Source organism: Myotis lucifugus, unplaced genomic scaffold, assembly GCF_000147115.1.
Source record: "Myotis lucifugus unplaced genomic scaffold, Myoluc2.0 scaffold_9, whole genome shotgun sequence".
Classification (NCBI taxonomy): Eukaryota; Metazoa; Chordata; class Mammalia; order Chiroptera; family Vespertilionidae; genus Myotis; species Myotis lucifugus.
The window spans coordinates 7,327,613-7,355,518 of NW_005871057.1; the positions used below are offsets into that span (position 1 = coordinate 7,327,613).

At 37.4% G+C, this 27,906-nt stretch overlaps 1 non-coding gene across 1 annotated transcript; it reads left to right on the forward strand.

The window, feature by feature from the left end:
• Positions 1-22,530: 22,530 nt before the first annotated feature.
• LOC111824958 lies at positions 22,531-22,637 on the forward strand. The gene has a single exon (XR_002828042.1). It is a non-coding gene; the product is annotated as a U6 spliceosomal RNA (small nuclear RNA).
• The last annotated feature ends 5,269 nt before the right edge of the window (positions 22,638-27,906 follow it).

Consider the following 27,906-nt stretch of genomic DNA (forward strand, 5'->3'; position numbering starts at 1 on the left):
TCAGGGGTTCATGTAGACAGGCAGACATGTTTAAAGTTTTATTATTTTTTTCCTATGAACAGAAACTGGAGTTCTGTATATACATTAAGTTTTATTTCTGTTCAAAAAAAGTCAAATTTCAATGATTTTCTTTAATTTAAAATTAAACTGAGTTTTTAAGTGATTTTTACAACACTAAAAAGTAATGAAAGGATACAAAGATATCACTTTCTTGTGAATTATGATATCTTAGGCAATGGTTTTAATTAGAATGGCTAAATATACTTAGATTTATGATATCGCAGAAACATGGTGGTAAACTCTCTGCTTCATAGTTAGAAAATTGTGTAGTGAACACATAGATTGACATTAGATATGAGCATTAATAATTCACAAATGTTAACAGAAAGGAAGGCAGAGTGTGGGTAGATATGAGTGCAGTCTGTTCAAGATTGACTTTGTTTCTTTGTTCTCAATAAAGTAGGTGGCAGTTAAATAACTGAGCATTTGTGTTGAGAAGGGGTGGTTGAAGATTTCAAGAGAAGAGATGAACTAGTTACATCTGCTATGAGGGAGTGGGAAAGTATGGTTAAGAGTCCACTTGAACATTGTTGGTTGTCATGACTTTAAAGAGTTAGACCAGTTAAAGCCATTGCATTTTGCTTCAGCCATTGCAAATATATGAAGTAAATATAGTCAAGGTATCATCAACAGAATAACTGGTGGGAGAAATGAAAGCAGGAAAAGGTACAAGCAAAATACTGTACAAGGTGATTATGGAATACTAGTAGCCCGGTGCATAAAATTCGTGCCCGGGGAGGGGGGGGCGGTGGGGGAGGTCCCTCAGGCCAGCCTGCACCCTCTCCAATCTGGGACCGCTGGCTCCTAACTCAGAGCGTCAGCTGGTCTTTCTTTATTTTTATTTATTTAATTTTTTAGGGCAAAAGTCTATGATTTTTAATTAAAACTGAAAAACTGTCAGGGACAGGAATGACAGAGGACCCATCCTAAGTGGATGGGATCCTGGGGGTGGGGAGTGGGCAACATTGTTGACACAGTTGTCAGAATTCAAATGGGGTCAGTGGATTGAACCTTAATACTGTTTGAATGAAGATTTCCTCACGTGGTTGGGTAGAGAATTGTTATGTAGAAGTGTCTGCTTTTGGGAAATACACAGGGGAGTATCTGGGCATCCTGTCATGTGTAGAGCATGCTCTCAAACAGCTCAGAAAAAGACTGGGGGAAATGGGTATATATGTGTATAAATGCACACACTCACACACAGTCTAACCTTGCTATTTTCTACTCCATCTTTGTGCACCTGTCTACAATCTTTGCTAAGATCTGTAACTCCAGAATCAAGGCTTGCAGAGCTTCCTCGGCCATGGGACCACAGCCAGGGTTCAAGGACCCTGCAGACAGACCCGCGAGCACAGTCCTAGCTAAAGTCCAACAGGTGCCACTGTTTTCTTGTTTCCACTCCAGTATGTGAACTGGGGTCTGTTTCCTGTCAGGTTCCATTGGGGCTTTGGCATTTCTGTGCTTCCTGGTGGCATCTGATTGTGTGGGATGGCCAAGCTGGCGCTCCAGTGGCTGCCTGTTCCCTGAGCCCAAGAAGATCATGTCCTAAGCAAGTTCAGGCTGCCCCATTTCAACTTTAAGGAATCAACAGCACCCATCACATACGATGTCCTTTCAATGGAAACACAGAGAGCACTGCCCTGAGCACACACAGTGACGACTCACCGGGGCCCATAGACCAGCAGCGATGGCCACTTGCGGGTGACATCGTGAAGTCGTGAGGTCGTGATGCTGAGGCGATGCCGGGGGTGAGTCCGGCTGCCAAAGCCACATCCTGGCCCACGTCCTGGCCTACACCCCACAGTGAACCCTGCGGTCAAGCACCAACAGGCAGCTCAGGGAACCGACATAGTTTCTCTATGCATATTAACCATCTGTGTTTTTCCGGAAAGAAGGGCTTCTTCTCCCACTCTGGATGGCCATGCTCCCCCAGAAGTGCCTGAGGACCTGGGGCCTACCTGGCACCCAGCCTCGCTGACTCTCGGGCCACTGTCCGAACAGCTCCGTACCTCTGCTGCCCTCCGCACAGCCAGCCGGCGCCGTCCAGCACGGTCCATCCATCTGCACGACCCTGAGGCCGCCTGGCCACATGCGCTGGGGCTGCTCCTGCCGGACTCCACTTTCCCGCACCTGGTGGTGGGCCCAGTGAGCCTTCGCGGAGTTGCGCCTTGGTGACTGCACTTGGAGAAGCTGCCCTTTCTTTATTTTTCATAGACTGCACCACACACACCCGGCCCCCAGTGCCGCCCTGTCCTGGGCGAGGGACCGCCAGCGGTTTTTTAGGCCAGCCACACCCCTGATCCAGGTGAGGTCCCCTCATGGTGACCAGTCATCTGTCGGTCGTGACAGCTCTAGTCTATTATTAGTATAGATCAATTAGGTAAGGGGAGAAGGAAAGGATAAAATGACTAGACAAAGTAAAAATATTCCCATCATCCCTTTGTATGATATATATAAGAAATATGTGCAACCAGATGATCCTCACAACTATTTTGGCAACCATGATAAACAACATAAAAAAATAAATATGTAGCCCTGACCGGTTTGGCTCAGTGAATGGAGAGTTGGCCTGTGGACTGCAGGGTCCCAGGTTTGATTCTGGTCAAGGGCATGTACCTTGGTTGCAGGCACATCCCCAGTAGGGAGTGTGCAGGAGGCAGCTGATTGATGTTTCTCTCTCATTGATGTTTCTAACTCTCTATCCCTCTCCCTTCCTCTCTGTAAAAAATCAATAAAATATATTTTTTAAAAAGAAAGAAATATGTACACCATGTTGTATTATAACTTGTGATTAAAAAGGGATTTGTGAAAACAAAGCTTCAAGAAACAATTGACTTTGGTTGAGATATCTCCTTAGGATCTACTGTCTTCTGCTAAGTGGTGATAATTGTTTTTGTTTTTTTTTGGTTTTGTTTTTGTTTTTAATGAAAAACATGAACTCTGAAATCAGGTCTATTTCCTGATAGGCAACATGGAGTCTGCTAGGGAGTATGCTCAAAAGTAAGGTCACTTGTGCCTTGTATATAGGTTATAGGAAACTTTGAAATTCATTAGTTATATCATAGGTAGCTGCCTTCAACAGCATTTAAATTCAATAATGAAGTACCTACCTTAATATAAAATAAATTTAAAGTTATAAATTATAGTTTTGTGAAATGCATCAAAGAGATCTGCCCCTCCACTCTATGAGGTGCACAACATATATGTATGTCAAATTATAACAATCATATCTATCACCTCACATGGCCACCATTTTGTGTATATGTGTGGTGAGAACACTTAAGATCTACTCTCTTAGGAAATCTGAAGTGTACAATATAGTTTAATTATTTAATCACCACTAGAGGCCTGGTGCACAGATTCATGCACCAGTGGGGTCCCTCAGCCTGGCCTGTGCCCTCTCGCAATTCGGGACCCCTCGGGGGATGTCAGACTGCCGGTTTCAGCCCGATCCCTGCAAGCCAGGCTGAGGGATCCCTACTATGCATATAAGATCTTTGGTTAATCTCTTCCCATCCTCCTCTCTCCCCGCTTCCCTCTGAGATTCATCAGTCTGTTCCATGTTTCCATGCCTGTGCGTTGAGTGTCTGCCTCCTCGTGGTCAATGTGCATCATAGCTACTGGTCAGATGGTCAAATGGTCTAATGGTCGAACGGTTGAACAATCACTTAGGCTTTTATGTATATAGATTCTGTACATTAGATCTCTGTAATACAGTCATCTGAAAGTTTGTACTCTTTGGCCAACATATTCCCATTTCCCCACTCCAAAGTCCCTAATAATCACCATTCTACTCTCTGTTTCTATGTGTATGACTTTGGATTCTACATGTAAATGATTCCATATGGTATGGAGTCCCAGATTGGAGAGGTCCCAGATTGGAGAGGGTGAAGGCTGGACTGAGGGACAACCCCCCCTCCCCCCAGTGCACGAATTTCATGCACAAGGCCTCTAGTACATATATATTCATTTATTCATCCAACAAACATTTACTAAGTACCTTCTTTGGAGTGAGGTACTGCACAGGATTTGGGTTATACAACTGTGAAAAAAGTGAGGCATTGTCTCTGTCCTTATGAAACTCAGTCTAACAAGTTAACAGATACATATGAAGTAATACAGAAATTTTTGATGCTTGACTGACTATGAAAGGTTGGTTGAGGAGAGGAGAGAGCCCTTTCATTAATGCATAGATATTTGTGCAACTGCTTAGAAACGATGTTGCATGAGGACCGATTTTTGTGAGGGAATATATTGGGATTTGTTTTGTTTTGAAAAGTTAAATGTTTGGCGTCTTTGAAACATCAAAACATTCAAAGGGAGTTGCAAAGTAGGCAACGGGAATAGTCAAGTCTAGAGATAAATATTTGGCTGCCATTTGTACATGGCTGAAATTAGAGGCCCTGGGAATGAATGATTTTGGCTGAGGATAGAGTATATTACAGAGAAGTAAAGGTGGGTTTCTAGACTTAAAAATAGTCCACCCTGGCCAGTGTTGCTCAGTGGTTTAGCATCGACCCATGAACCAGGATGTCCTAGCTGAATTCCTGGTCAGGGAACATGCTCAGGTGCAGGCTCAATCCTTAGTAGAGGCTCTGTAGGAGGCAGCCGATCAATGATCCTCTCTCATCATTGACATTTCTATCTCTCTCTCCCTCTCCCTTCCTCACTCTGAAATAAATAAAAACATTGAAAAATAGTCCAAGTCAGGAAATGATCAATCATAATTTTCCCCAGACCTCCCTTTAAACATTCACATAATTATATTTCTAAATGGGATTATTTCTCAAAATCTAACAACAAAACAATCTTAAAATTTTATCCTATAAAATAATCGTTTTTAAAAAATGTTATAACTTTCCTTCAGATGTACGTGTTTATGGAACAAATGTGTTACTAATACTCTCCAGATGTTGGGCCCTGAGTAATAACTTAAACTTAAAGATAACTTTCCCACCCAACCATAGATGTACACCAAAATATAATGAAAAGTTGCATGGGAAAAAATTTAACAGATACCTCTTTTTTCATAACTTAACCACACTTATTTATTTACATTACACCCAGTATATAGGTATGCATTATGTTTACACACCCAGGCATACTTTCACTAACAAAAGAAATTCCTGCTTATTTCTCATAGAAAAACTGTGTATTTGTTCAAACACTTAATTAAAACTCAAGTTAAAGCCCTCTAAAAAATAGCTTTAGATATTTATTTTGTAGCCTATTTTACTGAATTCATGTATCAGTTCTAGTAGTTTTTTGGTGGAATCTTTAGGGTTCTCTATATACAATATCATGTCATCTGCAAACAATGGCAATTTTACTTCTTCCTTTTCTATTTGGATGCTTTTATTTCTTCTTCTTGTCTGATTGCTGTGGTTAGGACCCCCAGTACTATCTATAATAATAAAAGGGTAATATGCTAATTAGATCAGACATCTTCCAGAAGTCATTTCGGACGTCCTTCCTGACAAAGCCGGGGTGGGAGGGAAGCCAGCTTGGGTCCCAGGTGCCTGTGGGCAGCCCAGGCAGTGGTCGGCAAACTGCAGTCCCTTGAGTGTGGCTCTTCCACAAAATACCACGTGTGGGCATGCACGTACAGTGCGATTGAAACTTCGTGGCCACACTCAAGGGGCCAAAGAGCCGCATGTGGCTCGCGAGCCGCAGTTTGCCAACCACTGGCCCAGGGGAAGCCAGCCTGGGTCCCGGGTGCCAAGACCTATTCTTGCACGAATTTTTGTGCATCGGGCCTCTAGTGTTGAATAAGTTTGGTGAAAGCGGACATCCCTGTCTTGTTCCCAATCTTAAGGGGAATGCTTGAATTTTTGCTCACTGAGTATAATATTGGCTGTCAGTTTCTCATACAAGGTCTTCATTTTGTCGAGGTATGTTTCCTCTATCCCCACTTTGCTAAGAGTTTTTATCATAAATATGTGTTGGATTTTACCAAACACTAATTTCAATGAATTTATATACCCTTATGATCATTGCAGCATAATTTACAATAGCCAATATTTGGAAGCAGGCCGAGAGTCCATCAGTAGGTGAGTGAGTGGATAAAAAAGCTGTGGTACATTTACACAATAGAATACTACTCTTTTATTTATTTATTTTTTCTGAAAAACTAATTGGCTGGAATCTAACAAAAGGTTAACCTGTACCATTGAAACTACTGACCATATTATCAAGTAAACAATTTTACTTATTTATGAATTTTTGTAATTTTAGCTGTGGAGTGTACTTGATATCATGTGTAATGGTCACTAATGAACTTATAGTATTGGCATCCCCACCTTTAATAAAATAGAACTACATAATTTACCTCTACATAATTTTATTTATGCTTAAATATTTTTATATATTAAATGTATTATTATCTTGACTATATATACATCTTTTATGTAGTGTTAGCTGAACTCTGCATCCAATCAAAGACTGAGCCTAGTCAAACCAGGGTGTGGTTTGGTGTATTTGTATTTCCATTTATCACCTCTTTAAAGTTGCGGTCATCTTGAGTATTTACATAAAGGCCTATATTTGTTATTTTCTTATTTGTTTTCTAAACCAGGGTATTCTCCTCTGTTGAGTCTTAGTATATATTTTGCATCATAGCATTAAATATTATGTTATTTATTTATTTACTAGAGGCCTGGTTCACAAAAATTTGTGCACTGGGGGGGGGGGGGGGTCTCCCTCAGCCTCACTTGTGCCCTCTCATAGTTTGGGACCCCTCAGGAGATAACGACCTGCTGGCTTAGGCCCGCTCCCAGGTGGCAGAGGGCAGGCCCAATCCCTAGGGGCAGGCCCAATCCCTAGGTGCAGCCCCTGGTCGGGCTCAGAGCAGGGCCCGATTGGGGGGTTGGGGCACCGCCCCCTGTCACACTCAAGGCAGGGTTGATGGGGAGGTTGCCTCACCACCCCCTGTCACGCACAGAGCAGGGCCAATCAGGGGGTTGGGGCGCTGCCCCCTGTCACACACAGAGCAGGGCCAATCAGGGGGTTGGGGAACTCCCCCTGTCACACTCAGAGAAGGGCTGATGGGGAGGTTGCGGCTCCACCTGATCACACACAGAGCAGGGCCCATGGGGGGTTTGGGGCACCTTCCCCTGTCACAAACAGAGCAGGACGGATAGGGAGGTTGTGGCCCCGCCCCCTGTCACACACAGAGCTGCAGGGTGATCAGGGGGTTTGGGCGCTTCCCCCTGTCATGCTGCTCCAGGGGCCAGGAGGCTTCGCAGCTCCGCTGATCCCAGTGCTGGGAGGCCTTGCTGCTCCGCTTGACACAGGGGCAGTGAGGCCTCACTGCTCCCCTGATCCTGGTGCCGGGAGGCCTCATGGCTCCTCTGATCCCGGGGTGTGAGGCCTCGTGGCTCTGCTGATCCCGGGTTCAGGAGGCCTCGCGGCTCCGCTGATTCTGGTGCTGGGAGGCATATTACCCTTTTACTATAATAGGATAGAGGCCTGGTGCACGGGTGGGGGCCAGCTGGTTTGCCCTGAAGGGTGTCCTGGAACAGGGTGGGGGTCCCACTGGGGTGCCTGGCCAGCCTGGGTGAGGGGATGATGGCTGTTTGCAGCTGGTCACACCCCCTTCAGGGTGGGGGTCCCCACTGGGGTTCCTGGCCAGCCTGGGTGAGGGGATGATGGCTGTTTGCAGCTGGTCACACCCCCTTCAGTGTGGGGGTCCCCACTGGGGTACCTGGCCAGCCTGGGTGAGGGGATGATAGCTATTTGCAGCTGGTCACACCTCCTTCATGGTGGGAGTCCCCACTGGGGTGCCTGGCCAGCCTGGGTGATGGGATGATGGCTGTGTGCAGCTGGTCATACCCCCTTCAGGGTGGGCATCCCCCCTGTGGTGCCTGGGCAGTCTGGGTGAGGGGCTGAGGGCCGTTTTCAGGCTGGCAGGCGACTGAAGCTCTAAACCTCTCCTTTTTTTCTTTTTTTCTTTTTATTCTTGGATTTATTTACCTTCTATGGCTGTCACTGGAACTGAGAGCCAGCTTTCTCTCTGAGTCTCAGCTCCAGCTCTGAGACTGCGGCTGCTGAAAGCAGGTATCTGGTTTGTTTGGGTTCTATAATCGAAACACTGTTTCAACTCTAGCTCTGAGGCCCGGCTGGCTGAAAGCAGGTTTCTGGGGTTTTTTAACTTCTATAATTGCAACAATGTTTCTTAAACTGCAAGCTCAGAGGCCGGCAGCGGCAGGTGGGGAACGCTGGCTTCCTCCGTCGCTGAAGCAAGCAAGCCTCCTGTTCGCTTCAAGCTGCCTGGCTGCTGGCCGCCATCTTGGTTGGCAGTTAATTTGCATATCGCCCTGATTAGCCAATGGGAAGGGTAGCGGAGGTATGGTTAATTACCATGTTTCTCTATTATTAGATAGGATGCATTATTTATGTATTTATTTATTTAGATTTTTTAGCATCTTGCTGCATACACATCAGAATTTGTCAAATGTTTCCATGGGAAACTACTCATGTGTGTTAGGTGTCTGATGTTGCAGCCATATTGCTCCAGCAGCTCCTAGCTGATGAAAAATTCCTCGTTTCTATAATCCAGAGCAACAGACCTCTGTCCAGACACACCCTGTATTCTTGGCCTCTTGCCCATGTGCAGAAGCAGCAAATACTCTTGGAAAATAGCAACCACAGGTAAGCTATCCTTTCATGTTTCTCTCTTTTCCAAAATCTTAGCCTCTTGATATTCCCTGTTTCTGTAGTTCTCTGATGCTTTCATTGTTTCTTTGTTTTATATGGCTTTTATAGTTGGTGTATATGTGCGCATTAACCTGTTGCCAAGTATTCCAGTCTACACATAAGCAAAAATGCCTCTTACTTTATTAAGATTTATTTATTTCCTTATATATATTATACGAAGCTGGAATGCCTGGTTTTGAATCTTGAATCCATGCATTAGTGTATACATGACCAAGACAAAGTAATTTAATCTAATATCATTTTAATTCATAATTGCACAGTGAAAATAAATCTACCTACTGATAGGTTTGTTATGGGGATTGGTTAATACATAGAAAGTGCTTGAAGTAGTGACTGGCTTATTTTAAAACCTCAATACTGTAGTAGTTATTATTATTATTATTGCTTTTGTTGTTAAAAATAAAGAAGTTAGCATATATCCATGTCTTCTTTAGGGTAATAAAATTCATAAAAATAATTATATTCTACAAACATTTGTAAAACAGATGCCATGTGCAAGACCTGGCATAATTGCTATACACTGTGGTTATCAACGTGAAAGCAAATATTATCTCAGGAAGTATATGCATTAGCAGTGTAGTTATGTAAAAACAATATGTTCCATAAGAAAAACAAAAACAAAGTTTAGAGGCAGAGCGAAGGAAGCTACCCATTCCCACCAAATGCTAGATTAACATATTGGCAGCTCAGAAAATAAGTACAAATAGTCCTACCTGCTTAAGCCACTTAAAGTACTCTCCCTAATAAGTTTCACTTCTGTACAATAGAAGTTCTAATTAGCAAAATGCTGCCCCTAAGCACAAACTAGGTTCCTGAAATATCTTTGGAATTGGCTCATTGACTACACTAAATGTGCAGCTAAGAGCCGATAGAGAAGCTGCCAGGGAAGAACTTGGCTCTAAAGCAAATTACATTTTTTTTAAAGTTTCAGAATTGTTTATGGAGTTCCAACCTGTTTAAGAGTCAGTCTCTTTCTTAATTGTACTCATCCAATACAAGTTTCATTAAAATGGATGTGAATATTCAGCATTTTTTAAGCAATGATTTCCTGCCCTTTGCATGTATGCCTACAGAATTTATATTCTGAATGAATTTGGCTAGTGTCAGTTAAAAGTGAGCTGAATATATTTAGACTAATATTCTTAATCAATTCAGATTTTTTTTCCTGGTGAAACACAGACCTCAAGAAATTATTGGTTGCTTTTAAGGAGGAACAAGAAGATGATAAGGAGAAAGAGAAAAGAAAGAGTCTATTGAAATAGGTTGAGCCAGAAATATGTTATACCTTTAAAATATTATTTTATCTTATTGTGTTAAAAATGTATTGAGCACCTACTCTGTGCCAAAAGTATTAGAAAAGAATAATGAAATCAGTGTTATTTTATAACTTTTTTCCACCACTAGTCCCATTATTCTCAAATGCACATGTAAATAAAAAAAGTGCTAACAACTCAGTGCTGTGAATGGATATATTGTTAATATAGTGGTTATGCTACAGGTAATTTAATACAAAGCTTATTTTATCTACACTAATAAAAGAGAAATATGTAAATTGGTCATCACTCCACTACGCCCACCAGCCAATCAGGATGAGTATGCAAATTAACCCAACAAAGATGGCAGAGTGAAGGCATGGAGTGAAGACTGAAGATGACTGAAGACTGAAGACTGAAGAGGCTTGGCTTCTCGGCTGCAGCCAGAGCAGAGAAGCCAAGCTTTGCTGCTGGGGCTAGACCAAAGGACTGGGTCCCAGGTGCCAGAGGAAAACCAGTGCCGGCAGTGAGGGGAAGGAATGCCTATTGCGTGAATCTTTGTGCAACGGGACTCTAGTATTAATATAATAGAAGATATCAAATTTAAAAAACAAAAACAATTTCCTCAATAATAAAACTGCAAAAGTGCCAATGAAAAAATTGGATTTTATTTCTTGAAAGTTTTTTTAAACTATCAACAAATGTCCTTTAGAAATCTTATACAGAACCCTCACCAGGTGGTTTAGTTGGTTGGCGCACCATCCTGTACACCAAAAGAATGTTCATCCTGGCCGGTTTGGAGCAGTGGTTAGAACGTGGGCCCTGCAGATAGAAGAGTGTAGGTGCAATTCCCCATCAGGGCATGTACCATGATTGTAGGCCAGATCCCAGGTCCCAGTAGGCATGCAAACGGAAGGCAACCAATCTATGTGTCTCTCTCAAATGGATGTTTCTCTCTCTCTCTTTCCCCTCCTCTCTCCTCTCTCCTCTCTATAGAAAAATAAATGGAAAAAAAAAGTTTCAGGTTTGATTCCAGGTCAGGCAAGGCAACCAATCCCAATCAGTGTTGTTTCTCTCTCACATCAATGTTTCTCTTTCTCTACTTCCTCTCTCCCTAAATATATTTTACAATAAAATATTAAAAATGAATAAATCAGAAAATAATTTTAATCATCGGAAATAAAATAAGACAAAAAAGTTGACATTTCAATATTCAGTGCCATGTGTAAGTTGCAAAGTGCAGATTTAAGGATATATCCTAATATTTGTTCCATGATTCCGGCATCTTCGCATACATCCTTCCCACCCACCATCCATTTTGAGAATATAAAAAGGCTGAGATACATAGAATATTTTTTTTGTGAGTAGTTTGTCTTTGAGGAAAGCAGGGCTGTTTATCTTTGATGAAAGCCTCTTTTCCATTCCGATACATTGGGGTAGTGAGAATAGGACTTTTGATTAGCTACTCAGAATACTTAAGAGACCCATGTAGTTTGAGCATGCGCTGCACTAGAGATATCACCCCTGCTAAATAATATTAACTGTACCAGAGACAACCTGGAGAATTACTTTGAATTTGGGGCTTTTAGAGTTCTGTTTTGCTGGGATCAATTGGGCTGAACTCCCAAATTTTGTAGCATACAGGTATGTATGACTAATTCAATTGGGAGATATACTAGTCCCATGTGACTCTGTGGATGGTCTTGGATCATTCAGGCTGCCTGGAAAGGTGAAGGCACGATACTAGCAAAATCCTAGATGAGAACTGCTAAAGCCTGAGAAAGGAGCCAAATAAATGAGCACCAGAAGACAATGAAAGCATTCCAGGGTTAAAAGAATTTCACAACACAGAGGCCTAGTGGGGAACTTCTGAGGATCACTTGATGATTTTCCATAAGAAAGTCATCTTGAAACACTTACTAGCTTCACAGGGTACAATTCCAGCTTAAGATGTTACCAATTTAAATAAGACCATTCTTCTTTTTTAAGAAAATTTAGAGAAGACACCAACCACGTACACCCTTTTCCTATGGTGAGTTTGCAGCCAGCACCTAGTCCAAGCTACACAAGGAGAGTATATTTCAAGAAAGCTCAGAGGTTTGATTGATAATTTAGAGTAATCATTTTTACTACTAATGGAAGACTGTGTTTGTGATCTGAAAGAGAAAACTGAGCAAAAATCAGAAAATATTTTTGTATGGATGATGATAAGCTCAAGAGTAAGATAATTGACTACATTTCTCAATTTTTCCTAAAAGATTGGGAAGGGTGGTTGACTAGATTGCACCTTTGCTAAATATTTCCCTCATAGTGTTTCATCTATTGGTCTCACTGACATTTGCAGGGGTGGGCCTTGAATTATGTAAGCCTGCAACAGTAATCTTCCCACACCCACACCTTTGTCACAAGGATAAGGGATAGGCAGTGGTCTAAATAAATTAGTGCAGGACAGTTCCCAAACCAAAGAGATGTGCTCATGGGAGGTCTGTTGGTTGAATATGCAGGACATCCTGAGAGATGACGATGAGTGAAAAATATTTTATCTCTCCTTAGATTTGAATGAGAAGGACTCTGCCTTCAATATTTGAAAGCAAACTTGGGCATCATAAGGACTGCAAAACCCTGGAAAAGAAAACAAATATATAGAACACTCATGAGAGAGAACATATAAAATTAGAGACATAGACCCAACTGAACTGATCTGCAGTCTGACCTTCTATGGGATTAAATTCCTTTCTTATTTGGTCTGAGTTGGGTTTTCTCTGCATCCAAAACACTTATACATTTATATGTTCATAGACTATAAAATAATGTTAAAAAGGACTATACAGTGATTCTCAACCTGTGGGTGGCGAACAATGAAAATGCATCCTGCATATCAGATATTTACATTATGATTCATAACAGTAGCAAAATTACAGTTACGAAGTAGCAACAAAAATAATTTTATGGTTGGGGGTCACCACCACATGAGGAACTGTATTAAAGGGTCGCGGCATTAGGAAGGTTGAGAACCACTGGACTATAGACTATTATACATGATTTTATATTAAAGATATGTATAAGAAAGACTTCATGAATAACTGCTTCTTCAGAGGGCAAAATAGCAGTGTATTTGATATGAAGGCATTGGAATTGGGTTCCTGAATTTTAACACCTGTTGTAATAGCTAGTGTCTGCATTTTCCTTAGACATGTTACTTACTCTAAACCACTGTTTCCTTTTTGTAAAATGAGAGCAATTTCCTTACCTGCAATAGGGGATTATAAGGATAATGAGACATATATACTTGGCTGTAATGCCTGCCACTATGGCTATGAACTCACAGTCTTTTGGTTAATGCCATTCTTAAAAGAGATTATAATATAATTTATTAATTTACATTTAAAGTTTTAAAACAGTAGTCTTGCAGATATAATAATCATTTTTATCAGATTTTATGATTTTTATTTGCACTATCAATAAGTAATTAATAAAACATATATTTAAGGAATTATTTCTAATGATTTCTAGTAATGTCTCCAGTAGAATGTCTTGAACTATTCAAACTCAATGTCTGTGGATTTTTACTAATTTAACTGTCATAAAGTAAATTCTAATTGGATATTCTAAAGCCATATAAATTCAGCCTCCCTATATATTTACCATAGTAGTCTTCCAAATATGTACCAAACAAAATACGTTACATTTTTTGTTGTTGTTGTTAGTGATTAATTTTGTCTTACTATTTAAGATCTTTGTCTTCTTCAACTTTCAATCAACTTATTCTAACACCTTTATAAGCTATTTCTGTTTTAGGCTTGGAAAAAATTCAAGCTTGAATTAATATCCCTCTATAATTCATGCAAGTGTGGGATGCTACTAGAATTACAGAGGGCAAGTAGGTTGACATAATTCATATGTCCAGTATTTATATTCATTCACTCTCATACTAGCCTCACTTTACATGTATTCTTCCACATTTAAGCATCTAGATTCCTTCCTTTACAGTGACACATTTTAAAAACAACAAGCAGGGTTCTTATCCTAGAATAAGTTAATTGTAAAATTTTAAGAGCTACATTAGATTGCTTTTAACTAGTTAAAAAGTAAATAGCTTATTGTTTTGAAATTGAAGACAGAGAAAAAGAAACGGTCGCATCTATCTAAATAGTTTTTATTTTCTTACTGTAAAGTATTTAATTTTCTTCTGGAATGTTATGAAGCAAGGAGAAATATACAAAATAAAGCTTACATTTGGTGTCTCTAGTTTTTTAGCCTCGAAGACACCAAGAATTACTACACCGGGAGGGTGAATCAACTTTTTCCATGGGAAAGCCTTACTGGGCTTTGGTGAAGCCCAGTTGGGAAGCTGCGATGTAAACTTGAGCATCCTGTAACACAGTCATAAGTGAAAGCTCATTTTATCTCCAAGATTTGGCATTATTGCTCAGCTCTCATATGGTTTTATTTTTTAAAGTAATTATGATTTAAATTAAATACACGACTGTAAATTCCACTGCTTATTTGACAGGAAATAAATAAATTGGAAGTATCATTAAGCTCAGCAACATATTGAATATTTTTAAATTTAAGATGCCCACAATAAGAGAAAGATCATGTTTTAATTATATATATTATACATTCCCACACTCAGTGTGTTTCTCATGTAGGATATATTTTTCACCATTTCGTTGTGGTTTTTTGTATGGTCTCTAATAGAAAATATGCAATGTGTTTTAACTGTGTATATACTTCATAACAAAGAGATAACTTGAGTTAACTAAATATTTAAAAAACTAACTTAGCCATTGTCACTTCCAGAGAAGTAGTTTGGAAGATGAGTAAAATCTTCCTGAGAAGATTGAGGTTATCAGAAACCTAAGTCAAGTAGTTAAACAGGCCTAATCTTATGCTACTTTCTACCTAAGATGTGCAAAGCTAGTCCTTTGCCAATAGCATAAAACCTCCTGGTAGCTTTTAATGTGTTTTTTTTTTTTGTAATTCCGTACTGTCCTATTGAGTGAAGTTTCATACGTGTATTCTCCATCAAAACAGACTCCGTTCTTCTTTGTCTTGTACATTTTGTTACTCTTTTCTATCCTCAATTACTCTGATTCTCAGTTCCAATATTAACTTACTCCCTCTCCAGTGGTATTCAAATTGCATTGTATTGACCCCTAAGGTATCTGAGGTATTGATCTATGTATGGAAGAAATTTGGGAGGAATTGCATACAAAGCTACATAATTTTGTTAAGAGTTAGGTGCCAAATTCCTCACTTCTGTCAGCTCAAGCATCTCTCACTTTCACTCATTCTTCTCTCCATTCATCTTATATAATTTTTATGGAAGGAATGGCTTATAATATTTAGTATAGTATTGAACATATAATGGACACATAATTGGTCAACTGGGATATTCTTTTTGGAAGGCCTCATTAAATGCCTTTAAGAAGCTGATGACTTTTATTGGCATTTTGTTATTTAAGTGCATTTTTATTTCTCTAATACTTTGGAAATATTAATAAAATGTTTTGCTTTGTTTTCAGGGATTTTAGTTGTTAAAAACTTATATTTAAAGTGACTATTTCTAGCCCTGCTGGTGTTGCTCAATGGTTGGGTGATGACCCATGAACCAGGAGGCCACGATTCGATTCCCAGTCAGGGCACATGCCTCTGTTTCAGGCTATATCTCCAGTAGGGAGCTTGCAGTAGGCAGCCAATCCAGGAATCTCTCTCATTATTGATATCTCCAACTTTCTCTTCCTCTCTCTGAAATCAATAAAAACATATTTAAAAAAATAAAAAATAATAACTATTTCTGGATCATTTGCTGGAACCATAGAAATGCCTGCATGTTCAAATTCCCCCTTTATCCAAACTCAGTTATCTGTGAGCATGAAATGATAATTTCATATGTACTCACATATAAGCCCTGTCAAAATTTGTTATTTTTTCAAATTTCAGTTTTTTATATGACACTCAAAATTTTCATGTTGCCAATGGTATTATTAATATCTGTCATTAAATGTATTCATTTAAAAAATTTAAATGCCTATGTAAACATTAACTGACACTAATAAATGTCTGTCCTATCCAGAGAGCTAAGGCAATAAAACCCTTTAAGATCCTTTTTGGTAATTTAAAATGATATGGAAAAGAGAGCTGTCTCCAAGTATTAGTGTGTAAAGGAAGGTTAGCCATGTACCCTCAGGGAGCTTTTACTTGTGTAGGGTCTACATGAAAACATATTACATTCCGTCATGTAAATATGCATTTTTCCACAAAGCTGTTGTATTTCAATCCACTATAACTTTTCTTTAACTCTTTCTTTGCTGCCTTCAAACACCAAACTGAATAAATCACTCAGAAACTCACATTAACCTAAAATGATCATCATTATTAAGTTACATTTTGGGATTTTCCTTTCAATAAAAAGAATTAAATGCTCAAGATAGAGGGCATTATCAGTATCTTTGAGTTTTAAATGCATATTATATTTATTAATTTTTATTATTATTTTTGGAAATATGTCTTATAAAAGCTAATTTACTTTACAGATGCAGGGAATAATCACTGGCATTATATTAACAATATCATTTATATTTTGTAATTGTTATTTGCCTAAAAATCACATATATAATAAATAAGAATTTACTTAAAGATTAAAATGATGTAAATAGTCAGGGATACATTTAGATACTATTCAAATTTTTATTTAAGTAGAGGAGAAGAAAATTATCTAATTTAGAACATTTACTATATAACAGGGAGGGTTGATGTACATATCATCAGTAATGAGATTGGTATAGTAGATATACTGAGGACGGCACATTGGTAGTAATAATAACAACATCAACAAAGGTAAATTATGTATTAAAGGCTTACCATATTCCAGGTCCTATTCTAAATGTTTTGCATGCATTAAGTTTTTTTCTCATAATTAACCTATGAATTTAGGATTATTAATTTCTTTTTATATTTTTATTTTTCCTTCAATTTTTTGCTCTGTTCATTTTTTAAGGATTGTGCTTTAATTTGATAAAATTAAGCATTACGTTTTTAATTCCCAAAAGACTTTCTTCATTTTACAACTGCGATTTTAAGAGCCATGGCCTCTACTTGATTAAAATCATTGTGAAGTCAAATATTGAAACATGGATTGCTCCATGAATAATTTTCATTGGCAGACAAGCATGAATTGAAATTCTGGCATTAAAATGTCCTCTTTGGAAAATAAAAAAATAAATAAAAATTCTAAATCTTAATTTACTTATCAATAAAATGGGGACAATCATAGCTAACAATTCCAAAGTGTGCAGAAATAATTGAACAATTTAATGTCTATGAAGTTTGTTAAAAATCTGGTGCATAAGTGCTTAATAAAAATATCAGTCATCTTATATATAACAAAAAATTATTAATGTAATATGTGACTCAATTAATATATTTAAATTATTTCATGGACTATATTCTTTTTTCTTCAGATCAAAGTGTTTATCTAAAGAGTTTATTTAAACCAGGATAGCAGGGTCATTTACATGAAACCACAAAATCTTTTGTTTGTTTGTTTGTTGTAACGATTCATACAAAAACAATATGTAAAGGATCTTGGACTATTTACAATTTTGTTTTTGTTTGGATTTTCAGATGGTATAGGATAGAAATTGAAAAATGAAACTTTAGCTTTTGATACATTTGATAGTTTGACAATTTAGAATTTACTTGAAAACTTAATAAAACATGCCATGTTGTAGTGGCTAAGGTCACTTATCCGAGTGCTAAGATATCAGCCTGCCCTATTCCAAGTGGACACAGACAAAGCAATTGATCTCTTACTTCAAAATTTAGTTTATTTCTAGGTTAAATATGGATAATAATATTTACCTCATATTAGTCATGAAATTTAATTGGCATAATTAATATAAACCTGTAAAACAACCTCTAGAACAAAATAAATGCTCAATATGTAAACAATAAGACTGAAATTGAACCTGAGGGCATCTCCTAATTCTCTGCATAGCCTTGCTTCCTTGAGAGGATGCTATTAGCAGGGGCAGTCTCCTAAATTTTGAAGGAATATTCATCCATCTACTACAATTTAAGGCAGAGATTCTCAAACTTTATTATGCATGACCTGGTGATCTTGTTCAAATGTAGATTCTGATTTTATAGTTATGGGATGGAGACTGGGATTCCGTATTTCTAACACGTTTCAAGATGCTCCTGATTTTGCAGGTCCATGGGCATTTTAAGGCACATTGGGGATGACTCACTATTATATAGGGTGCCCTCCAAACATGTAAATACACTTTAGCAGCTGATAACTCACTTAATTTTCACTCCTTTTCAGGTTTAACTGATTTGAAATAATGGGTGAAGCCAGATGAATCTTTGAACAATGAAAATTTATCCTAAGTAGCACTACACTTTTTTTGTTAAACCCCAGCCTCTGGGGAACATTCAGAATAAAAACACTATGGGCAGAAACACAGAAAACAAACAACCATTCAGTCCTCAGGTACCATGATTGGATGAATGATCAAGGCCTGGCAGAGAAGAGAGCTGTAAATATGTATCAAATTGACACTTACTCTCAACATGACTAACAATATTGCTATTGTTTTAGCCCTAAACATAATACTTTGAACTCTGGAAGAAGGTCCTACATGAATTAATGTATTGTTTTTAATGATCCAAGTATTATGTTTAGGGCTGACAAATGATTCTTGATGTTTGCAATTCCATGACTTCGCATTATCAGCAATGCCTGGACCAAAAACCAATCTGAAAACAGGCATTAACAACAACAACAAAAAGTTATTCATTTCTGTAGATTCTTTAAATTTTGAAAATGAACTATATGTTAATAAGCCTTGACTTTATAATCACTCAAAGTGTGTATACATTTTGGGGGGCACCCTGTATTTTCATCTATCAGAATGATGAAAATGTTACCATTTAAAATTCATTACTTTTGAGCTGTTTCTTCATGTATCCAAATTTGAAAATCCTTCCTACTTTTCTCTTTAGTGTCAGCCAAAGAAAAAAGGATTTTGATGGGTTGATCTTCTACATGTGCATTTATCTTCAAAGAACTGTCCTTATTAGGGGACTATAAGATAGCTAGTTTCTTTGGATGGCTTCAGGAAGAGAGGAAAACAAGAGGAAGATGCATAGAGAAGCATAGAGAAAAGGAAGTTAGAAATTCATTCAATTAAACTGTATACATTTATCTGTCTTCCGATTTTACCCAGGAAAGCACAAGAAGACAGGTACGGTATTAGCTCCTATTGATGTCATTACAAAAATGTATCAAAAATGTGATAGTTTTAAACTACACCCATTTATTGTCTCACACCACTGTGGGTTGGAAGTTTGAAGAAGCTTGACTGGATTCTCTGTTCAGGGTCTCACCAGCCTAAAGTCAACGTGTCAGGGAGAAATGCAGTTTTCATCTAGGTTTGTAAGTCCACCTCCAAACTCACTTATTGTTGACACAATTCATTTCCTTCTCATGATTTGCAAGTGGTCCTCTTTACCTTCAAATGAGCAAAAACAGATCTAGTCCTTCTCATGCTTTTAATCTCTCAGTTGCCTTCTGCTGCTGGCCAGGGAAAGATCTCTACCTTTAAGGGTATCATGTGATTATATTAGGACCATTGGTAATCCACAGTCTCCTTGTTTTATGATTAATAGATTATTAATTTAAATTATATCTCATCTCTTTAGCCACATAACATAACATATCATGGGATTCATGAGACTAACACCAGTGGGCAAAGGTAATGGGACAACCACAGTTTCTGTATATTTGGGCGGGGCAGGGGCTGGGGGGCGGGTGATGGGAGGAAGCATGAACATGCTAGAATGAAAGGACTGATATGTATTCTAATCTTAGTTTAATTACATGCCAGTCCATGTATGTGAGATAAATAAGCATCTAGGTAATATTTTCTTCACATATTTGAAAAAAAAAATTGCTTGAAAAAGAAAATGTGGATGGATTTTTTAAATATTTTTTATTGATTTGAGAGAGATAGGAAGGCAAAGGGAGAGAGATAGAAACATCCATGAGAGATAAACATCGATTGCCTGCCTCTTGCACGCCCTCCCCGCCCTCCCAACCCCCCCCGGGGATCCAGCCTGCAACCCTGGCATGTGCCCTGACCAGGAACAGAACCGCAGACCTCTTGATGCATGGGTGGACGCTCAACCACTGAACCACACCGACTGGGCTGGATTGATTTACTAATGGTAAACAAAATTAAATTAATACAAAATCTTGATATTATTTCATATTCCTTTTAATGTGTATCACAGAATTTCGCAAACATCATTCACTAAATAAATTATTGAATTGCTATATCTGAAGGCCATAAGAAGAGCAACTACATAGGAGATGATATTTTCACCGACATTTATCAGTCTTATAATAAAAAATTCATATGAGATCTGTTCTTTCTTGTAACTGCCTTTTGCAAATTACAATGAAATTTCCTGAGGCATTAAATATTTTAATTGTTTGTGACAAGTAGTCTTTGCAAAACATTTTGATGAACTAGAGCTCTTGAAAAAGACAACTCAGTAATCGAAACGTTCAGTTGGAAGACAGTGTTAACAGACTTATACAATCCTTTCACGTGTTATTCACTTGACTGAGGTCAGCTCACTGTGGTACAGCAGCTGAGACCAGAAAAAGAACAAAGGAGTTGAGGCAAAAGACAAGTACTTTCTAAAACAACAAAAAGCGATTTAGCTCAAGTTTTGATTATAGTATGGAGAGAATTACGGCAACATAAACTAGGTTTCTAAAGAAGAAAATTATGCTGAACCCAGCAACGGAGCATGTTTTCTTTATACTCAATACTAGCCTTCCTGTAATTCCATGCGTATTTTTCAGTAATAATCACAACATACATAGAGACATATGTTTACTTCTCCCCACCAAAAGTTACATCGTAAACACTTTTCCATTTTTCTACATGACCCTAATTCTGACAGTTGCCTGAGTAAGAGTTTATCAATTTAATTAATTATAAATTTCTTAATTATTCCCCTATCGTTGGACCCTTAGATGAAAGTGTGTTCAATAATTAAATAACACTGAATTGTTGGCACAATCATTTCTTTTTTAAAACAATAATTAATTTTCAGAAATTAGATTATTTTGAAAAGGGATTGAATACTAGAAAGAAATTAGACAAATATTTTGAAAAAAATCCTGCAATTTTTTTCCCAGAGGATTTATTGGATACATATTTTTGGTTGGTACGTATGGATTGTTATGGCTGAAAAGATAAGGCCACCCACAGAAAAGATTTGTTTTCCCACTCCATCTGTTTGGTATGTACTGTGCAGATTAGAAAAAAGTTCTGACCCCAGTGAGACAGAATGTTTGGTAATACTTCTATCATATTTTTCAATTTCTCCACGAGTCACTCTCTCCAGATGCCTAAAAAGATTGTGAGCTTTGCAAAAACCTTCCAGAAATGGAATCTACTTAATTAAAATGAATGAGAATTGATAAACACATTTCATTCATCATAAAAAAGCTCCTTAAATACCAAATAGTGTTTGGTATAGAGCAAGTATAAGGGGGCATAAGGCATGTGGCTAGGGTTACTATCTAATTTTTTGGGACAAAAGGAACATCTTGAATGACGATGTTGGCTTTTGTGTGTGAAAGACTGTTTCAGATACTATTGTATGAAACTTCTGTCTGCATAAAAATCTTTGTATTCATGGTGAAAGATGGAACTGACTTAATGATAGACCCTTTATCTTCAATTCCATTTTATGTGTTGATTTAATTTTTCATATTAGCTTTATTCAAAATTTAACAACAAACAGTAATAAATTTGAAAGGTACAATTTTACATTTTAGCCAATTCAACAATGACCCAAAACAATATCTTCATCAGTGCACTGAAGTTGTTGTTTTTCATTATGCTTTCCTTTCCAAAATCAATAACACTATTTTTTCTATTACTGCCTTAGGAATTAAGCATGTGTCATCGTGGAATAGATATTATATTGCTATTTTTAGTATTATTAATACCATTATCTCATAATTTATTTTCAAAAGCTCTTAATGAAAAGTAGAACATATAAAAAATAAGCCTAATTATGCTATCAATTAAGGGTCTATTTCATATTTTTGAGACTCCAAAAATAATTTTAATAGATGTTCATTCACTAAGCTTCCTTTAAAATTTGACATTTATAAATGTTTTTGACTTATTTTTCTACATGACTATAAATGTCTTGGTGACAGAGTCTGTGAATTAAATGTCACTGTAAGAAATGTTGTGCCTAGCAAAGTGTCTTATATACAGTAAGTGCTCAATAAATGATAGTTGATATAGTTATGGAATTAACTAACTTTTTAAAGCAGAATTTTTGTGTAGCAGTTATCAACTTTGTCAATTTTATACTTCTTTGGTTTTCAGATCACTTTCTCTTTTAGTGACCAATTGTGTTTAGACCAACAATTTCTGATTGCTTGTCAATAATTTGGTCAGTGCTCGCTTCGGCAGCACATATACTAAAATTGGAATGATACAGAGAATAGCAACATGGCCCCTGAACAAGAATGACAGGCAAACTCCTGAAGCGTTCCATATTAAAATAATAATTATAATAATAATTTGGTCAGACTTAGAGAAGAAAGTTCATGAGTTTTTCTTCCACTCTATCACGTCTTAAATAACCATTTTATTTCAATATACAAATATGAATATCATGTTTTTTAGTAAAATAGTTCAGCCAGAAAACATTGGCTTCGATAGTGTAGAAATTCACTATGTTCCCTAGATAATACGAATCAGAATTGACTATCTTCAGTATTACACATTAACACTTTTACCCTTCTGTAACATTTTCCATCTAGTTGGCTTTAAATTTAGTTTCTGCTTTTGTGGAATATTGGGAAATGTCATGATTTATAAAAGCTTAGTGATTTATCTTTATCCTGTGTTTCCTAATGTGAATCATTTTTCAAGGTCTCATCTCATAGAAATGTGAGATAGAAGTCTTAAGTGCTATAAAAATGTACACATATTCCTTAATTCACACAATTCTGAACTGAGTTTGTCATAATTCCTAAATATTAATATATTAATATTTCAATTCACTATTCTGTTTCTTCGCCCACCTGAATGCTTCTTTATTTCTTCAGTAATTACTCTTCATCTTGATTCCAGTCCTGGACATTTTATCTTGTGAGACCAAAGCCCTGGTCTGTTCTACTTCCTGTGAGAAATAATCTACCATTCTGTAAAACTTTCCATTTATAGCAATAATTTCTGAATGTGCTACTTTTACTAGTTAACCTTAAGTCTTATTTTCACTTCTGATAATAGAAAATCTCTAATGCAGAATGCTTGCCATTTCAGATTCATATTAACTAAAATAAAGTTATCATTTTCCCTCAAAGTTAAATTTTTGTTTTTTATTTTGGTGAATGCTGAAAGGTGTTATGACAGTATTACAAATAAAAGCTGAAATTCATAGTTAACACATCCTTCTCTTGCAATCTCCAAGGAGTAAAATGCATTACTTCTTTTCCCATCTTACTTTCATGGAGATCCCAATGAAAGCAGGACTGAATTGCTAGAAAACCTTACAACTAATCTTTTTAGACTCTGCCTTTTCTTTTCTTTAGTTGAATTCAGTTCTCTGATGCCTGGTAAATAACTGGGGTGTGTTTTTCAAAGTATGTTTTAAAATGTGAGATAGCAGTGAAGAAAGTTTAAGGTTAACACATATATAAAGAAATCCCTGATATTTCAAAAGGATTATTAACCAGGCTTAATTTTCTCATTTTGGGTCAAACATCTATTGCATGTTTCTAACTCACAAATATTTGTTAGCCTACACATACACATATAGGCACAGTCACATAGACACACACACACACACACACACACACACACACACACACACACACACCGCTAAAAAAATGTATCCAACGATTACTTCTGTAAAAACTTTTTAGGTGTTTTCTTAATAGACAAATTTTGCAAACCACAGAGTCACAGCTCTGAAATGTAGTAAATGCTACATGATATAGATTGAACAATTGTGTATGAATGTAATTTATATTTTTAGATTACATGAACATGCAATTAGGAATCTAACACTATAACTAATAAAAATATTTGAAGTTTATATCATGCTGGGGTCCAGCCCCAGCAGGTCCAGGAGTCCCCAAAGGTGTGGACGGAGTCGGCGAAGAAGGAATGACACGAGACAGCATTCAGTTATCAGCAGCCTAGCCAGGATCTCTAGCCAGGAACTCCAGCCAAGTTCTGGTCTGGATCTCCAGCGAAGTTCTGGTCAGGACCTCCAGTGAAGTTCTGGTGTGGTTCTGTTGCCAAGTTCTGTTGCCATGTTCTCTCACTAGGTTCTCCAGCCAGGTTCGGTCACCAGGTTCTTTAGCCAGGTTCTCCAGGTTCTACAGCCAGGTTTGGTCACCAGGTTCTCTAGCCAGGTTCTCCAGCCAGGTTCTATCCAGGTTCTCCTGCCATGTTCTGTCTAGGTTCTCCAGCCAAGATCTGTAGCCAGGTTCTGTCCAGGATCTTTTGCCATGTTCTCTCGCTAGGTTCTGTCTCCTGTTGTCTTGTTACATCTATATTTATACCAGTTGATTTTAATCCTGTCAATTTCTATTCCAAAGGTTAGGGCGTTGTTTCTTATCTCCATTCCAGGGAGTAAAGATTATGTAGCTTAAGTGTGATTGTTCTTAGTTAAAGTGATTAACTACCTGCCTGGCACTTAGTTAAGGGGTTTTATTCCCTCCCTAACTTCAGGGGAAAATTCCTACCTGGGGAAACAACCTTTCTCGGAGAGGTGACCTTGGTTAAAACACATAGCACCAAGAAGGGGAGCAAACATATTAAGAACAGTATGCCATATACGCCAGGTCCCTTGAAACATATGCTGTGCAGATGTTTCTTCTCTGCAGCGACTGTGTCAAGCAGCAAGGATGGACCGGCGCCCAGCAATATCAGACCTTATGAGTATGCTTCAGAATTTAGCTTTTATTCCTTGAAAGAACAGGCTAAACCTCTTCTACACCTAGGGAGATTTTTCTTTTGGGAAGAATACTGTGTTGTGCAACATATTGAAACACCTGTTTTCTATTTTATTTTCCAATATGAAATGGAAATCTGAATTATGACATCATTAAATTATAGACCTTGAGAAGTGAATTTCATGAATAGATTTTATCACTTCAGATCCTAGCATATGATCACAGATATCTACACTATTTTGTTACTGATAAATGTTTTATAGAGATTTCCTAAAAGAAAAGTTATTGATTCTATTAAATTAAGTCCTTTTTTAATAATTATCCCAATGAAATCTTATTCAACAAATATTTTGTGCCTACCCTTTGACAAGTTACATGCTAGAGTGAGCACATTGAGAGAAACATGCTCATCCTGCCGTCAGGATGCTATCAGTCTAAAAGGGTAAAATAAATATAAACATAAATAATAGCATGTAAGAGCTGGAGTCTAGATGCAATGTAGAACGGTGGGTTGATCAACTCTGATAGTGTTTATTGAAAATGCTTCAGAAGAAGTGAGATGCTTACACTAGATTTTGAGGAATTAGCAGTGATTGAGGTGAAAAAAGAAGGCATTATTTCAGGGAAAACTAGGGGGATCCCAAAATCAAATCTGCCTAAAATTATCAAGGAGAGATTCAGAATATTCTAAATTTGTTATGTTTAGGGCAAAGATTATATTTAGATGTTTAGCTAGGGAAGACATTGAAGAAATAAACCAAGGTGAAGCAATAAGCTTGGACTTTTATGCTATTTTGTGACTTTTAAACCAGAAACATTAAAGGATTTTTACTATGAGAACAGCAGTAGAAGATTTGTAATTTAGATTGTATTCTAACAAATTAGAGAAAACATTGTGAAAGTATGTTTGAAAGGGAGGTTAGAAGACTATACATAAACATAAACATTTTTAAGCATCCAGGGAAGAGAAAGAAGTAATGCAGATAATGTCTGAAGGGCTGAAAAGAAAGAATGCAAAGAGGACAGGAATAAACTGAGAACCAAGACCCATTGTGTCAACATGACTTAACCATTTATTCCAGGAAATTCTTTACTAGGAAGGTAATGCTGTAGACCAATAATTACTTTCACTGTTTGCAAAGTCCTTGCAAATAAATGTATTAGCAGTTTGCTCATCTGGGCAAACAGCCCTCTCATTAGGATAGCATCTGGCTCCCCTGGGCAAACATCCTGCTTCTCAGACACCAATTTGCTTTTTAAAACTCAAAAGTTTCCTATATTGAGTCCACCAATCTCTAAAGTATTACATCATAAATTTTGCCAAATTCCAGCCAATTCCTCATCTTGAAAAACTCACCTAACACCATTAGGACCCAGACTACAGAATATCTAAATACCTTTCCCTAACTTGCCTCTTCTGAGACACTACTGAGATTTTTCAAGGTGGAGTTCTCTCTTGCTGTAGTTAATTAGTAAGTAGCTAATGAAATTTATTAGTAAACCTAATAAATTCATTTTGGCTTAATAAAAATGTGTTTCTGGTTATCATTTTGGAAGAGTTGACATTGTGGGGACTTACTAATTTCTTGGATATTATGGGTAAAGGGAAAGGATGATAAAGGAAAGGATGAATTAATGGGAAAAGAAAAAAGAAGAGATTTTCTAGTTTAGGCAATAAAAGAGAACAATTTGAGGTTGATGTTTTGTGATCATTAATTTTATGTCTTAACTTCACTAGGCCACAGTACCCACATATTTGATCAAACACCTGGATATTGCTGTTAAAGTATTTTTAGATGAGATTGACACTTTAATAGTAGACTTTTAATAAAGCTGATTGCCCTCCATAATAGGGGTGGACCTCATCCAATCAGCTGAAGGCCTTAGTAGAAAACTTGCAGTTTCCCAGGGAGGAAGGAATGCTGCTAGCTGCTGGCCAGCTGCTTTTTGACTCCTACTGTAGCATCAACTCTGCCCTGGGTCTCTCTCCTGCCACTTGTCAGATAATTATGTGAGCTAATTCCTTGAAATAAATTAATCTCACCTTCTCTCTCCATAGATATAGATATCTGTATTGATATAGATATAGATATACTAGTAGGCAAGAATATAGATACACACATATGGATATGTAGGCATATAGAAATATATAATAGTATGTTCAAGCACTGCATTTGTTTTTACATATGGCATATAAGTATTAAAAGTAGCAAACTGATTCTATATTTTACATACTTTTAAAAATGTAATGTTTCTTTATTAAAGATAAATTGATAGACTATTATATTTATAATTCAGAAAAGACAATGTAGGTGAGTTGGAAGAATCTGTGTCAGTTTCTGATTTATCTCATTAGTATTCTTCACTTTATATATATATATATATATATTTAAATTAAATTTTTATTGCTCAGATTATTACATTAGTTACTCTTTTTTCCCACCATAACTCCCCTCCACCCAGTTCCCACCCCACCCACCGCCCTCACTCCCCACCAATAATCCATAGGTGCACGATTATTGTCCAATCTCTTCCCTCACCCCCCACATCCCTTCCCCCCGCTCCAAGAATAGTCAGTCCATTCCCATTCTATGTCCCTGATTCTATTACAATTACCAGTTCATACTGTTCATCAGATTATTTATTCACTTGATTTTTAGATTCACTTGTTGATAGATGTGTATTTGTTGTTTATAATTTGTATCTTTACCTTTTTCTTCTTCTTCCTCTTCTTAAAGGATACCTTTCAGCATTTCATATAATACTGGTTTGGTGGTGATGAACTCCTTTAGCTTTTTCTTATCTGTGAAGCTCTTTATATGGCCTTCACTTCTGAATGATAGCTTGCTGGATAAAGTAGTC